This window comes from Falco naumanni, chromosome Z (assembly GCF_017639655.2).
Source record: "Falco naumanni isolate bFalNau1 chromosome Z, bFalNau1.pat, whole genome shotgun sequence".
NCBI classification, from domain to species: domain Eukaryota; kingdom Metazoa; phylum Chordata; class Aves; order Falconiformes; family Falconidae; genus Falco; species Falco naumanni.
This window is the reverse complement of record NC_054080.1, coordinates 53,477,638-53,489,991: the sequence shown is the minus strand read 5'-3', so window position 1 is coordinate 53,489,991 and position 12,354 is coordinate 53,477,638. Positions and strand designations below refer to the sequence as shown.

General features: G+C 33.7%; 1 long non-coding RNA gene across 1 annotated transcript in view; it reads right to left on the bottom strand.

Moving 5' to 3' along the window:
* Window positions 1–12,354, bottom strand: part of LOC121081251 — a 328,189-nt gene that overhangs the window by 44,819 nt on the left and 271,016 nt on the right. Inside the window, exon 2 of the long non-coding RNA XR_005825623.1 lies at window positions 12,031–12,103. This is a non-coding gene — a long non-coding RNA (uncharacterized LOC121081251). The remainder of the gene's footprint in view (window positions 1–12,030; window positions 12,104–12,354) is intronic.

Here is a 12,354-nt window from a genome sequence, read left to right as displayed (position 1 = left end):
ACCAAATACACTGCAAACACCAAGTTTTTCCAAATTCCTTTTTGATTGTGGTATCCTTGAAACTGATCAACTTTTAAACACCCATTACTACAGTTTACTTTCAAGTGAAGCATCCAGGATGTCTGACCCTGACCCATACAAGACCACCGAAAGGAAACAGCCAGTGATACTTGTGAGTCACTCTCTGCTGTGGGGGATGGAGGCACTCAAGTGATGACCTGACTTGTCATCTAGGGAAGGTAGCTGCTCGATGGAGGCTCAAATCCAGGATGTTGAGGAGAAACAGCCAAAGTTTGCCTGACCCTCTATTAGCCCCTACTGTTCTTCCATGTTGGCAGCAATTATACTACAAGGGGCAACCTAAGGATAGCTGTTGTGACTACACAGTTCTGGGGGGAATAGTCAGGGCATTGGGACCAGGTGGTGTTATGCTGTGGAGTTATCCTGAGCCCTGTGGATGAGAAGAAATGATGTAAGAGGAAGCAATATAGTAAGAAACGTGATAATTGTCCTTCCAGTTTAAAAAGCTCCAGTTCTAAATGTTGATATCTTAAAGTTCAGAACATTTAATTTTTACACAACACTGATGGGTGTTCCTAGGAAACATTTTCTCTTTCTTTATATTCCTCTACAACGCCCTGGTTTGTAGCAGAAAACAACACACTTCAGTAGTAATCCCTTTGTAATGTGTATTTAGGATACAGACAATTCTATCAATGGTGAAGTCTCTAGATTATTTCAGAATTTTAAAATATTCATCTCCATTTATCAGGTGCAACATCTGCCTGAACCAGACACACGTAACTATCAAACCCAAAGCACCATTTTGATCTATTTTTCCCTCCCCAGCTAGCTGTATTTCCTTTGAAGCTGATGAGTGACCTGCAAACATACAGCTGGCATTTTTTTTCACTCTTTCCCAATATATGTAGATTATGTGGAACAATAGCTATAGCTCTGTCTAGGCTTATGGTCTACCGCTGTATGTTGGGAGATCATATACAAATTTGGCAAGTGCTCAAGCCATACCAGAAAATTCTGTAGTCCAAGGAACCCAGCAGAACAACAGCTGTAATCACTCTGAATATTTATTTTTTCTATAGCTGTAAACCTAATGGAAATGGAAGGTTCTATTACCCTGGCCAGTATGAAGGTGTGAACTATAACGTTTCTAACTGTGCACTGGTTTTCTTGCTTTCAAGTTAAAGCCAAAAGGACATTTAAATTATGAACACTAACACAGATAAGAATTATGCTAGTAACACCTTTTGTATCACTTTAGATTATTTCCTTTGTAGATTAATGTTTTTAACTTCTTTTAGTGGAAATTTTTGAAGTATATCAGGAATATTATTATTTGTTACATTATTTTTTGTACTAAATAATATATTCAAATAGTTTTTCCATTAAAAATTGGAGAAAGTAACTTCTCAAGACTATCTTGACAGATGTCCACCCATTCCCACTAAAATCAAAAAGTTTCCTATCAATTTGTGTGCATCAGTCTCAGAAAAAAAAGTTACTTACCTATTCTGTACAACTTTCATTTGTATAAGTAAAAACATTCTTCAAAAGGATTTTGTGTGTAATGAATAAACTGAATTTTTTATTCCTGTCCACAGTTTACTTAAACTTTGAATACTGAGTTTTATTCAAAACACACAATTATTTTAATTCACACACAAATGTGTCCATGGCAATGAAACAGTCTGAATATGAGAGTGCAGTTTCTCAGCTTTGTACATTAAAATGTATGTTTTAATTGTAATTCTCACCTAAATTAATTGCAAGTTAGAAACCCACAGCTGATCATTTACATTTTCAAAAGAAGTTGTCAATATCTATCCATTAGTAAAGATTAAGAAGACAATAAAAGCCCTTTTTTTTCAGTCCCAAATCAAAATGTTTCTAGCTTCCTATCAGAAAAAGAATTCTAAGCAATCACTTTTCTAGGTAAACCTAACTTGTAACTACAATTCAGGAAGAAAATAATGCTTAGAGAACAGGAAAAAAACAACCTGAAAACTTGTAGTTAAAAGTTTGACAGTGCTGTAATTTTGTGAAGACCTTATTTCTGTTTATAAAGGAAGTAACAAAATCACAACTACTCAGGATAAAAATTAAGTCTGAAATTCCAGTTATAAACTGAAAAAATGCATATAAAATATCTCTCAGTGTTCTATTATTTGAGTACATGATGGTTTCATTTGCCAGTAACTTCTATTCCCTTTCAGATACCTATCAATCAACAGTGTTGCATTGTATGAAAAAAAAAAAAAAAAAAAAAAAACCACACCTGAATAAGCTTTTTCATCTAAAATGAAGCTTTTATAAAGGAAGCTGCAGCCAGGGATAAGCAAAATAGTACCACCTAAGTCTGTTAAAACAGTATGGAGATCTGCCTTCCTTGAAAAAGGCCATAGAATTACACTGCTCTTCACTTTAATGAACTGGACTGTGAAGATGTTTTGGCTAATGCAATTTAAACTATTATTCTGGAGTAATTGTAAATCATGTATTTGCATATTGGTGTAGAAGCAGAGGCAGTGAAAATTGTTCTGGCAGCACCTGTTGATTCCATAGGATTTTTTTTTCTTTTTTTTTCCTAAAAGCTATTTATGAGTCGAATAAGATCTGATGTAATTTTTTTTTATTTAGGGCATATGAGTTCTCCATGAGGTACTTCAACAGACACATATTCAATTTATCCATGTGCAATATCGTGAAGTAAATAAAGGCATTTTAACTGCAGATGAATGATTATTACAACCATTTAGGGTGTCTATCAGCCTAACCTCTGGTGCTTAGTAGGTTTTTTCCCTTAGAATCCCTGGATGTGTATTGATTTCTCCCTCTTTTTTCACTTGTTTTTACCAACTTTTGTTGTTGTAGTAGTTGCTGTTCTCATTAAAAGCCTTACTCTCTTTTAAACCAGCATTCTCTGACAAACCACTTTGTTCAAAAAACAACTGTGATCACATTAAATTCCCTGCCTTCTGCAGCTACTCAGTTTAGGCTTCTTTCTGACTTCCAGAAGTTTTTACAATTGGTAGAAGAGTCAAATGAAGAACTATGAAAACCTTAGTCATGTGGAATTGGTGGCAAATATTACTTTTAACAGGCCTTGATCAGAAAGTAACTAATAGTTTAATGTAGCTGTATAAATAACTTCATCCTATTTAGTCTTAAGGTCTCCTAGTTTTTTTTGGGGGGGTAATAATTATTTGCATTTTTATTCATTACAAAGTTCAAACTCACACTGGAACTTTGGAAACATTATTCCCTTTTTGAATTAAGGAAGTTCAAATTCTAGTGCTGTTATAATAGTAAGTGTACTTGTTACTGTGTGTCAAGCCTTCTGTCTTGTCATTCATAAATACCCCAAAACAGTTCAAAACGAAACAAACAAAAAAGATTAAAAAAAAGAAAAGATGTTGTGTTTGTACTCATGGGGGTAAAAAAAAGTTTTCTTATGTAGTTGGCATTCCTGGAAAGAGGCATTTATAATGAAAATACTGCTAAAGCCTATTTGTAGCTGCACCACAGCCTGGACAATGTTAGCAGGAACATTATGCATGGGAGACACACAGCTTTATGCTCTAGAATACCCACAAAATAGCAAGGCATTTTCCATAATTTACTTTTATGATCTTCAGTTTCAAATGAATTTTACAGACTTAATGGTTTGGGAAATTATTATGGGAAACAATAATTCAGAGTTGACCTTTTCTGAGCTACCTATTATTTGATTGGTTTAGCTAGCAATGTCTTTAATTGAATTTGTCAGCAACAAAAATATGTGTGCTAACAGCTGCTGACTTACATTTTATAATTATTGTTATTACCTCAGATAAATATTTAAGCAGGCAAAGAAGAGTGGGAGTAGAACAAAGTCACCTACAATAGCACAAAGTGAACATCGCAATAGGGAATTTGTAATACTCAGTTTCTTTAGGAATACATTTCTGAATTAGCAGAACTTGCAACATATTTTTGTCATTTACTGGAAAAATATGCAAGTTTTACTTTGTTGTACCTCAGATGATGTGCGTAAATAATGACTAAATACTGTATATTTTCCTTAGCTAGAGCTTCATAATATCATCAAGAAAATTACTTGAAAATTCAGGCTCAAATTCTGCAAATGCTGACTGCTGCTCACCAGCCCAGAAAAGCTCCAGACAAATACAGGCTTCTTCTTTGTGCACAGGCTTGTTCTTTGTGCAGTGCACTGTAGAAGTAACATCTGTAATTATTTAAAAAAGATAAAAAGATACCCTGAAACACTCTAATTAAAACAGGATTAGGCAACCAGACTGCTAAATTTATGTAGAAGAAAAAAAAAGTATGAAAAAATAAAATTTATTTCCAAATAATTTAGTTCTTATCTCTTAATATTAAAAAAAACCCCAGTAATTTTGCACTGATATTGTGAGGAGGGAACTCTTGAGCTTTGTTTGTTTGCTTGTTTGTTTTTAAAGTATCTTACTGTCATTAAATCGTATGGCAAAGAGAGGATTCATGAAATGTGTCACTAGCTTCTAGTCTTAAACAAAGAATTTTTGGGGAAGAAACAGCAGTTCCTTTCAAATATACTATTTCTTCCACTGTATCTGAGTATCCTTTCTGTAGTTCTTTTTCTATTAATGGTGTTCTGCCTAATTTGTTTGTCATAGAACTAAAGGAAATGCTTCACATGTTCTACATCATCTCTTTGAGGAAAGCACGCTTCTTACTAACCTAAGCAATTGAATGCATGTGAGATTATCCCTATAACTTACACACCAAAATTAATTCAGGATTAGACATTGTTTTCTAGACATGATTCTTATTCCTATTGTTATTACTGGAGTTCTTCAGTTTGGAACTTAATGATAGTTTATATCAGGTTATTCAGACAGAAAAGCAGTGTATACTATTGGGAACATCTAATATATACATATGTATGTAGGTATATAAAAAAAAAAACCTAACTACCAATCAGCCTACTTTCAAGGAAGCAGTGTAATGGTTGTACTAGTCTAGATGAATGAGTGAGAAACAATATAAAGTGAGAAACAATAGACAACGATTTTATAACAGAAATGTACATCTGAAATTGTTGCTCTCTAATGTTTCTGAAATTAAAAATCATGTGTTTTGCTTAACATTTGCAATAACTTAGAAAACCACATTTCAACTTATGTAAAAAAAAAAATCATCAAACAAAAGCTATTGTAGTCCAGTTTTAGAACTGTCATCAGTGTTATTAATAACTCTAATATGCAATTTCTCCTAATTTAAGTAGAAAACTTTGTACTTCAGGGACATAGGATGATATGCTATTGATTATAGAATAAAAGTTTATGCATGAAAAGAGATTTTTCTTTAATTATCCAAGAAATCTGCTGCTTCCCGCCACTCCCCCCCCCTACCCCTCCACCCCTCCCCACCCCCCGCCCCCCAGCTAGTGGACAAATTAGTAAAATAACAGCATACCTGAGATGATCTTGTGCTGCTCATGGACATAAGCAATTTGTCAGAGGGCTTTTTAAGGCAGGAGGTATGCAAGATTTTTAGATTAATGGGATACTTTTAAAGGTTTTTAAGAAATTCAGAATTAAAAAGAATACTTATCCAATATGTTTCCACAGTGTATATTGCATTACAGTCTCTATAATAAAACAGTATCTACTGTACAGGTATTTTCAAAGATCTCTACCAATAATGAATGTATAATAAAAATTAGGAAACTACATATATTTAAAAACTGTGCAGAAAGCTAAATGTCATGATGGTATAATGTCAACCTATTAAGGGCTTGCTTTACACTATGACTGTGTAATTCATCACCCAAGCCATGCAGTACAACACACTGGCACACTTCATACAAATCCCTCCTTTCTACATGACAGTACGTTGCTTATCAGAAACATATTTCCATTTACCCTAAACAGAGACAGTAAAGCTCAAAGTGTGTGCAGATAAATTTTTAATAAATGCTTTGGCCAGGTAATTGATATTATTTTCACCTGAAAACACTTGAAACAAGACAAATCCACTATTCACCTCATGATTTCTAGTAGAATGTCAGTATAGTATCTTCAGGGGGTTCAGATGTACTTTAGCAGCCTTTTAACAGTTACCTTCCTAGTGTTAAGCAAGGAAAAGGGCATTTTTTTACTTATAAGCTGTCATCCATATTACTGTAGGAGATCAGAGATGCAACCATGAACCAGCCAAACTAGAGAAACTAAATACAGTTATTTATAACATCATAGGATGTTGAAAGCAAAAACCAAACAGATGGAGAAAAGGATTTTTGCTGTTTGGGAATCTTGAATGTTAAGTCGATTGTTAAAATACTAAGCACAGCTTTTTCATATGGGACTTCAGAAAAAAAAGTCAAACCTGAGGTACTCTTTTAATCTATACTTGCTGTCAGCTGCTGGATCACTCAACTTTAGTGCTCATGTTTAATGAAATAATAAATAAAATATATGGTAGTCTTAAATATGTCTTGAGTGGTTTATAAAACAGAAAAGTTGATTAAATTTATCAAAGACTCCCTAAGACAAAGAGAAAAGAAATAATACACAGTATTTTGCAGTGTAACATTTTGGAATTGTATATGCTACAGTATTCTAATACTTAAATCTTTGAAACAAAGTCTAAGTTCAACAACTGCAGTAACACTGAACAAAGTTTTCATATTTTTCTACTACGGAACAGCTTCCTTTAAAGTCCGCATCTCCATGTAGAATACAGTCAATCCAAATTATTATTTAGTAACATTTGGTTTTGGAAAGGAAGTCAATTGTCATCCAGGATCTGACCAGGAAATAATAAAAAAGAAACATGAGTGACTGCACAATCTTGTTAGCTACTTAAGAGTAGGTAACTCAGTAGTTGCAATGTTTTGAAGAATCAAAAGAACAACGCTGAGTATTGAAAACTAGTGAAAGTGCATTTGAATTCAAAATGGAAATGATAAATGAAAAAAAAAAAAAATCATTTTGGATGCCCTGTCTTCAGAAGCCTGATACCCTGTCTTGTAACTTGCATGAAGAACAACAGATCTTCAGCCCCTGTCTATTATGGAGTGGTTGTCACCATTCTAGATCACATGGTAATTAATTAGTCTTAGATTTACACTTAAAGGCTATTTTTACTAAGGTCAACTGTACTATTTTGTAAAAAGGAAATAGATTATCCATTATTAAATTTTCTTTAGAAGGATGCTGATTTTACACCCAACTACATGTAATCACTGCTACTCTCAGACAATACAATAAGTACCACTAAGGTAAGAATTATAATATATTATAGATATGAACATATTACAGCAAGAACAGAAAACCATTCAAATTTATTAAGAAAAAACATTTTGGAAAGTTAGTGTTTCATTTGTAAATGTTTCTAAAGTATGATGTTCTCTATCAAAAATACACTGAGGGAGAATAAGCTTTTCCGCTTCCAAGTTTGGTCAGTTCTGCACAACACGTCATGACTCAGATAAAAAGATGCTTTCTGTGAATAATTAATTACTTTTCAGGTGTAGACACTGCTCACCTGGCAACAAAGTCTCTCAAAACTGTACAAGGTCCTAAAATTACCTTTGTGGAATACTTTTCTTTAAGTGATTCTAACATTTAAGAAAACTGGTGAACATTCACTTGTTTTGGAACATGTACTTATAAAATATGCATGAGATATTTACATGAAATGATTGACATATATGTTTAACAACAGGTCACCTTGAAAATGTTATCAAAAAGTTCTGGTTCTCAATACATTTATTTACAACACAATAGAAAATGCCACAATTAGCTCACAGAACCTGTCTTGCATGAGTTCAGAATTACCTGGTTGTGAAAGGTAAAAATACACTTGTAGAGAAGCAACATCTTCCTTACAGATTATATTAAAGTCTTCTCTGTTTTGTAACTCTACAAATTACCCCTTGTAACTCATCTGCTATGATCAACACACAGCTACTGAGAAACACTGGATTGTTTTACATGTTTCCTTCCACTTTTGCTTGCTGTGTGTTGCATATTTGAATCATAGAATCATTAGGTTGGAAAAGACCTTTGAGATCATCAAGTCCAACCATTAATCCAGGACTCCCAAGTCCATCACTAAACCAAGTCCCTAAGCACTGCATCTACGTGTTTTTAGACACTGCCAAGGATGGTGATTCCATCACCTCCCTGGGAAGGCTGTTCCATTGCTTGACAACCCTTTCAGTGAAGAAATTGTTCCTAATATCCAATCTAAACCTCCTCCGGCATAGCTTGAGGCGGTTTCCTCTTGTATGTCACTTGTTATCAGGGAGAAGAAACCTACCTCCACTTGCATATAAACTCCTTTCAGGTAGCTGTAGAGAGCAACAAGGTTCCCCCTGAGTCTCCTCATCTCCAGACTAAACAACCCCAGTTCCCTCAGCTGCTGCTCATTTGGGAGAAATATCAATGTTTATTTTGGAAAACAAACAAACAACAGATTAAGAATGGTTTCAATTTTATTTTATTGAAAATCATATGTAATAGATCATTAGGTAGGAAAACCTCGGATACTCCCAACAGATGCATTTTCAAAATGATTGATTATTCTATGAAGATCTGCTTGATTCAGGTTTCTATCCACCCAATGATAGAATTCCAGAAGAATTAAGTTACTTGAAGAATCCCTGATTTGGGGGACAAAAATATTTTTATTGATAATGTTGCTGTGCTATACCACGATTTTATGCTGTTCCATTAAGAATGGTTTCCTAATCACTATTCCTTCAGTAGAAATAGTTGCTTGTTCTCACTTTCTGCAAAGGTATTTTTAGGAACAATATAGATTTTATCAAAAGAAAGAGGTAGTCTTCATCCCTAATTTTAAACTTGATTAAGTGGTAAAGGGAATTTTGTACTTATGGTAAGTAGCTAAGTGGACTGGAATCTTTTAACAACTGCAATACTGCCCAGTGGGTGAAAAAAAGTTCACTTTTTCACAGGGTACCCCATCACCTGCTTTTTGATTTGAGGTACAGCTGACTCTGCATAGACATCTGGGCTTTGACATTTCTGCAAGATGTAAACTATTGTCATAACATGCAATCGTTTTGTAATGTGGTTCTTTATCCTCAGAATTTGAACTCACTCTACCATCACCTTTCAGGGAACCAAATAACTGTCAAGCTAAAAGGACGATCAAACTCAACCAGTCTAAACTGGCTTCAAAAATATGGCCTGGAGGTTAAAGCTGTAATATTCTAAGTTTAGTTTGCCAAGCTATTGAACAGACAATTAGTGCTAAGAGTTTGAATATATGATATCAATATTTATGTATTCCTATTAATAGTATGAAGGTCATAAAAAAAGCTTTATTAATTGCCTCCCTTAACTCTGTGGTCACAAAAAGTAAAATATTGCCTCTTATTTGCCAATATGTACACTTTCCATGTTTTCAATAAACCATAATGCATGAATTCTAAACAATACAAAACCTATTGTCTCATCTTGGATGTATCTTAATTATCATTGAAAGTGCCACAGACATATCCCTGTTCACCCAGGTTTGCACATTAAATCTGAGACACAGTGAAGTCTGAACAAAACGCTTTACATTTTGCAGTACCAAAATTTCACTCTTAAAATTTGTATGTTGACATTTTCAGGGCTGAAAATATGCTCAGCAAGCAGAGAAAAACAAAGCACTGAATTTGTAGTTAAAAGAAGTTGATATATAACAGAAGCAACCTCTATTCAACTTTGAATATGTTTTTTATTATTATTATTATTATGAAAATTTGCTAAAGTATTTTCTGCAACAGATAAAGTTTGCAAAATTTGGATCTATTATTTATGTAAATTCTGAAATACAAAATGTATGGAAGTTGAAAATTGTACATCATTGTACATCTGATATAGATCCAGAATTATAAAACTGACAGAAGTCTTAAACTACTCAAACTTTAATAAAAATTTGGGCCCCTTTTTTTTTTTTTTCTCATTCTTTTATTGGCTATTGGCGTGTTATTACTACTGATTCCTTCAAGGAAATGTCTTACATTTAACAAGGTGACCAGATTTCAGCCTAGGAAATAATAAGTCCTTATATTGAAGATCTGTAATCTTAAAAAAATGTCAGCAATCTAACTGCAGTGAATCAAGGCTTCTTTAACAGTGAAATATAAATCTTAATACTAATTTCATATTTAATTAAAAATACATTACTGTAAGAGAAAGCAGAAATAAATTCCATTTGTACTTTATCAGATTTTACCTTACCTTCGACATGTGAATTTGTTCTGAGAACGCGTTTACTAATTTGGGTAAAATGCATTACTGCATGGAAACTACTTATACTTTTAGAGTAAGAATAATCAAGACAAGAAGATAATTTTATTACTTCCAATAAAAGTAACTTATAGTTTAGCTAAACAATTTAATAAAAGTATCACCAAATGGCATGATTTAGATCACACTTTGTTACTGATTTGCAAAGGCAAGAAAAAAATCCTTCAAAAGGAAACTTTCTATCAAAATGGAAGGTTATTGTTAGTATTCACTGAAATAGACACTGCTTGTGTGAAATCAGTTCTGGTTTTAGACCAAGATGTAGTGGGTGACACTATAATGATATCACAAAGAAAAAGTCATTCAGAAGACTGGTCAGAACAAATAGCTGCCTGGTTTAAAAAGCAACAAACTCGTGACTGGGTTGTCATTAAATATGAAAGTCAGAAATAATTTAGCCTGTTTACTTTGTAAATTCTCCATGTATCAAAACTAATAGAACAAAGCAAAACATAAGAATCTATGCCACATTCATGGTCCTATTTGTACAATTGATGTACGTCAAACAATGACCATTTCTATTCCCACAGAAAATGAAGTAACATACCACTTTATTTTTCTCAGTACCTAGTATTTTGAAAAGTTTTCTTGTACTCATTAAATTCGGGAACTTTAATCTTTTTCATACAACATGGATGTATAATTGCAGTTATAAACCTGTTCTAGTTTTATTAATGGATGGATAGAAATATGGAAAAAATAGCACAAAATGGTATCTAGCTTAACAAAGCCATATGAATTCTCATTGAAAGATGAAGATTTGTATTGCTTAGCACTCAAGTTCCATCACTAACATAAACTTTCAGTATATAACAAAAAAAAGATCGAACTCAACAACAACAAAAAAGAGTGAGTGTGTTTTATTAAAGGATTAAGGGTGACTGCCCAAGCAGCTGGAGGTCAGAAATACTGAGAGCCACCAGTCATGATTTTCTGAACTGTGACTTACAGTTGTTGGAACCTTCATTACTCAGAACTGTTCTAACACCTGAAAATATGTGATCACCCCTCATGTTGTCTCTGTTAGGGTCTAAAATAAAAAATTAAAAATAAACTTATTTCAGATACAAATTTTTAGCCAGGGACTGTTACATAGGATTTCCCAGAGTGTTGCTACAATCAACAGAAATCATGATGTAATTTTTTAGAGCTTCATAAAGTTGCTTATCAAGGGAACATTGACAGGACAGTGACCTCCTATATCTATCAGCCCTCCATGTAGTCACAAAAAGAAAGCCTTTAGAGACGTGTCATACTGGGGTGGGAGGAGGAAGGGAAAATTCTGGAAAAAGGCTGACAAGTAGTTGACAAATAGATGACTGAAATCTGAGAAGCTGAAAATACCAAAAAATGCTGAATGACTCATGCTCTACCAAACTACAATACTCACCTAGATTTCCAGATGTATAGGAACCTAGAATTTCTGGAAAATAGGCACTGAGCATGTATGAATCAACTGGTCTGTTCATATGTTACCAAGATGCTCTGTAAATACAGAACAAATCTAATGCCTCTGTGACTCAGAATTCCTACATAGAAAATCAGCCACAGACTTACAATTTTGGGAATTTGCCAAGAAAGCCAAGAAAACCTTTCTCAAGTTTTGTCACACAGACAAAACACTGAAGGATATTGTTTTAGCATTTAAATCTGAAATGACAATTTAGCTGATTAAAGCAAGAGATCTACAGCAACTTACCACCTCACTGCAATGTCTTCACAGAACCATCAGTGGCTGGAGGTTTAAAAGTGTAAGACTCTTCAAGATTTCCCTGAAAGACAAAATAAGAAATGTTTTATTTGCTTTTCTGCAGTAACACAAATAAATTCTGAAGGTTTCAAGAAATAGGAAAAGTTAGTACACCGACGATAAATAACTTCTGCAAACTGCTATCACTGAAAGGTAGCAAACCAAAGTGGCATTTCTAGACTAACGGCTGTTAAGACAGTCTAGATCATAAATGACTTGAATCAGATATTTTCTGATTAAAGTGATCATCAAACAACTGTGTTTTCAACCACA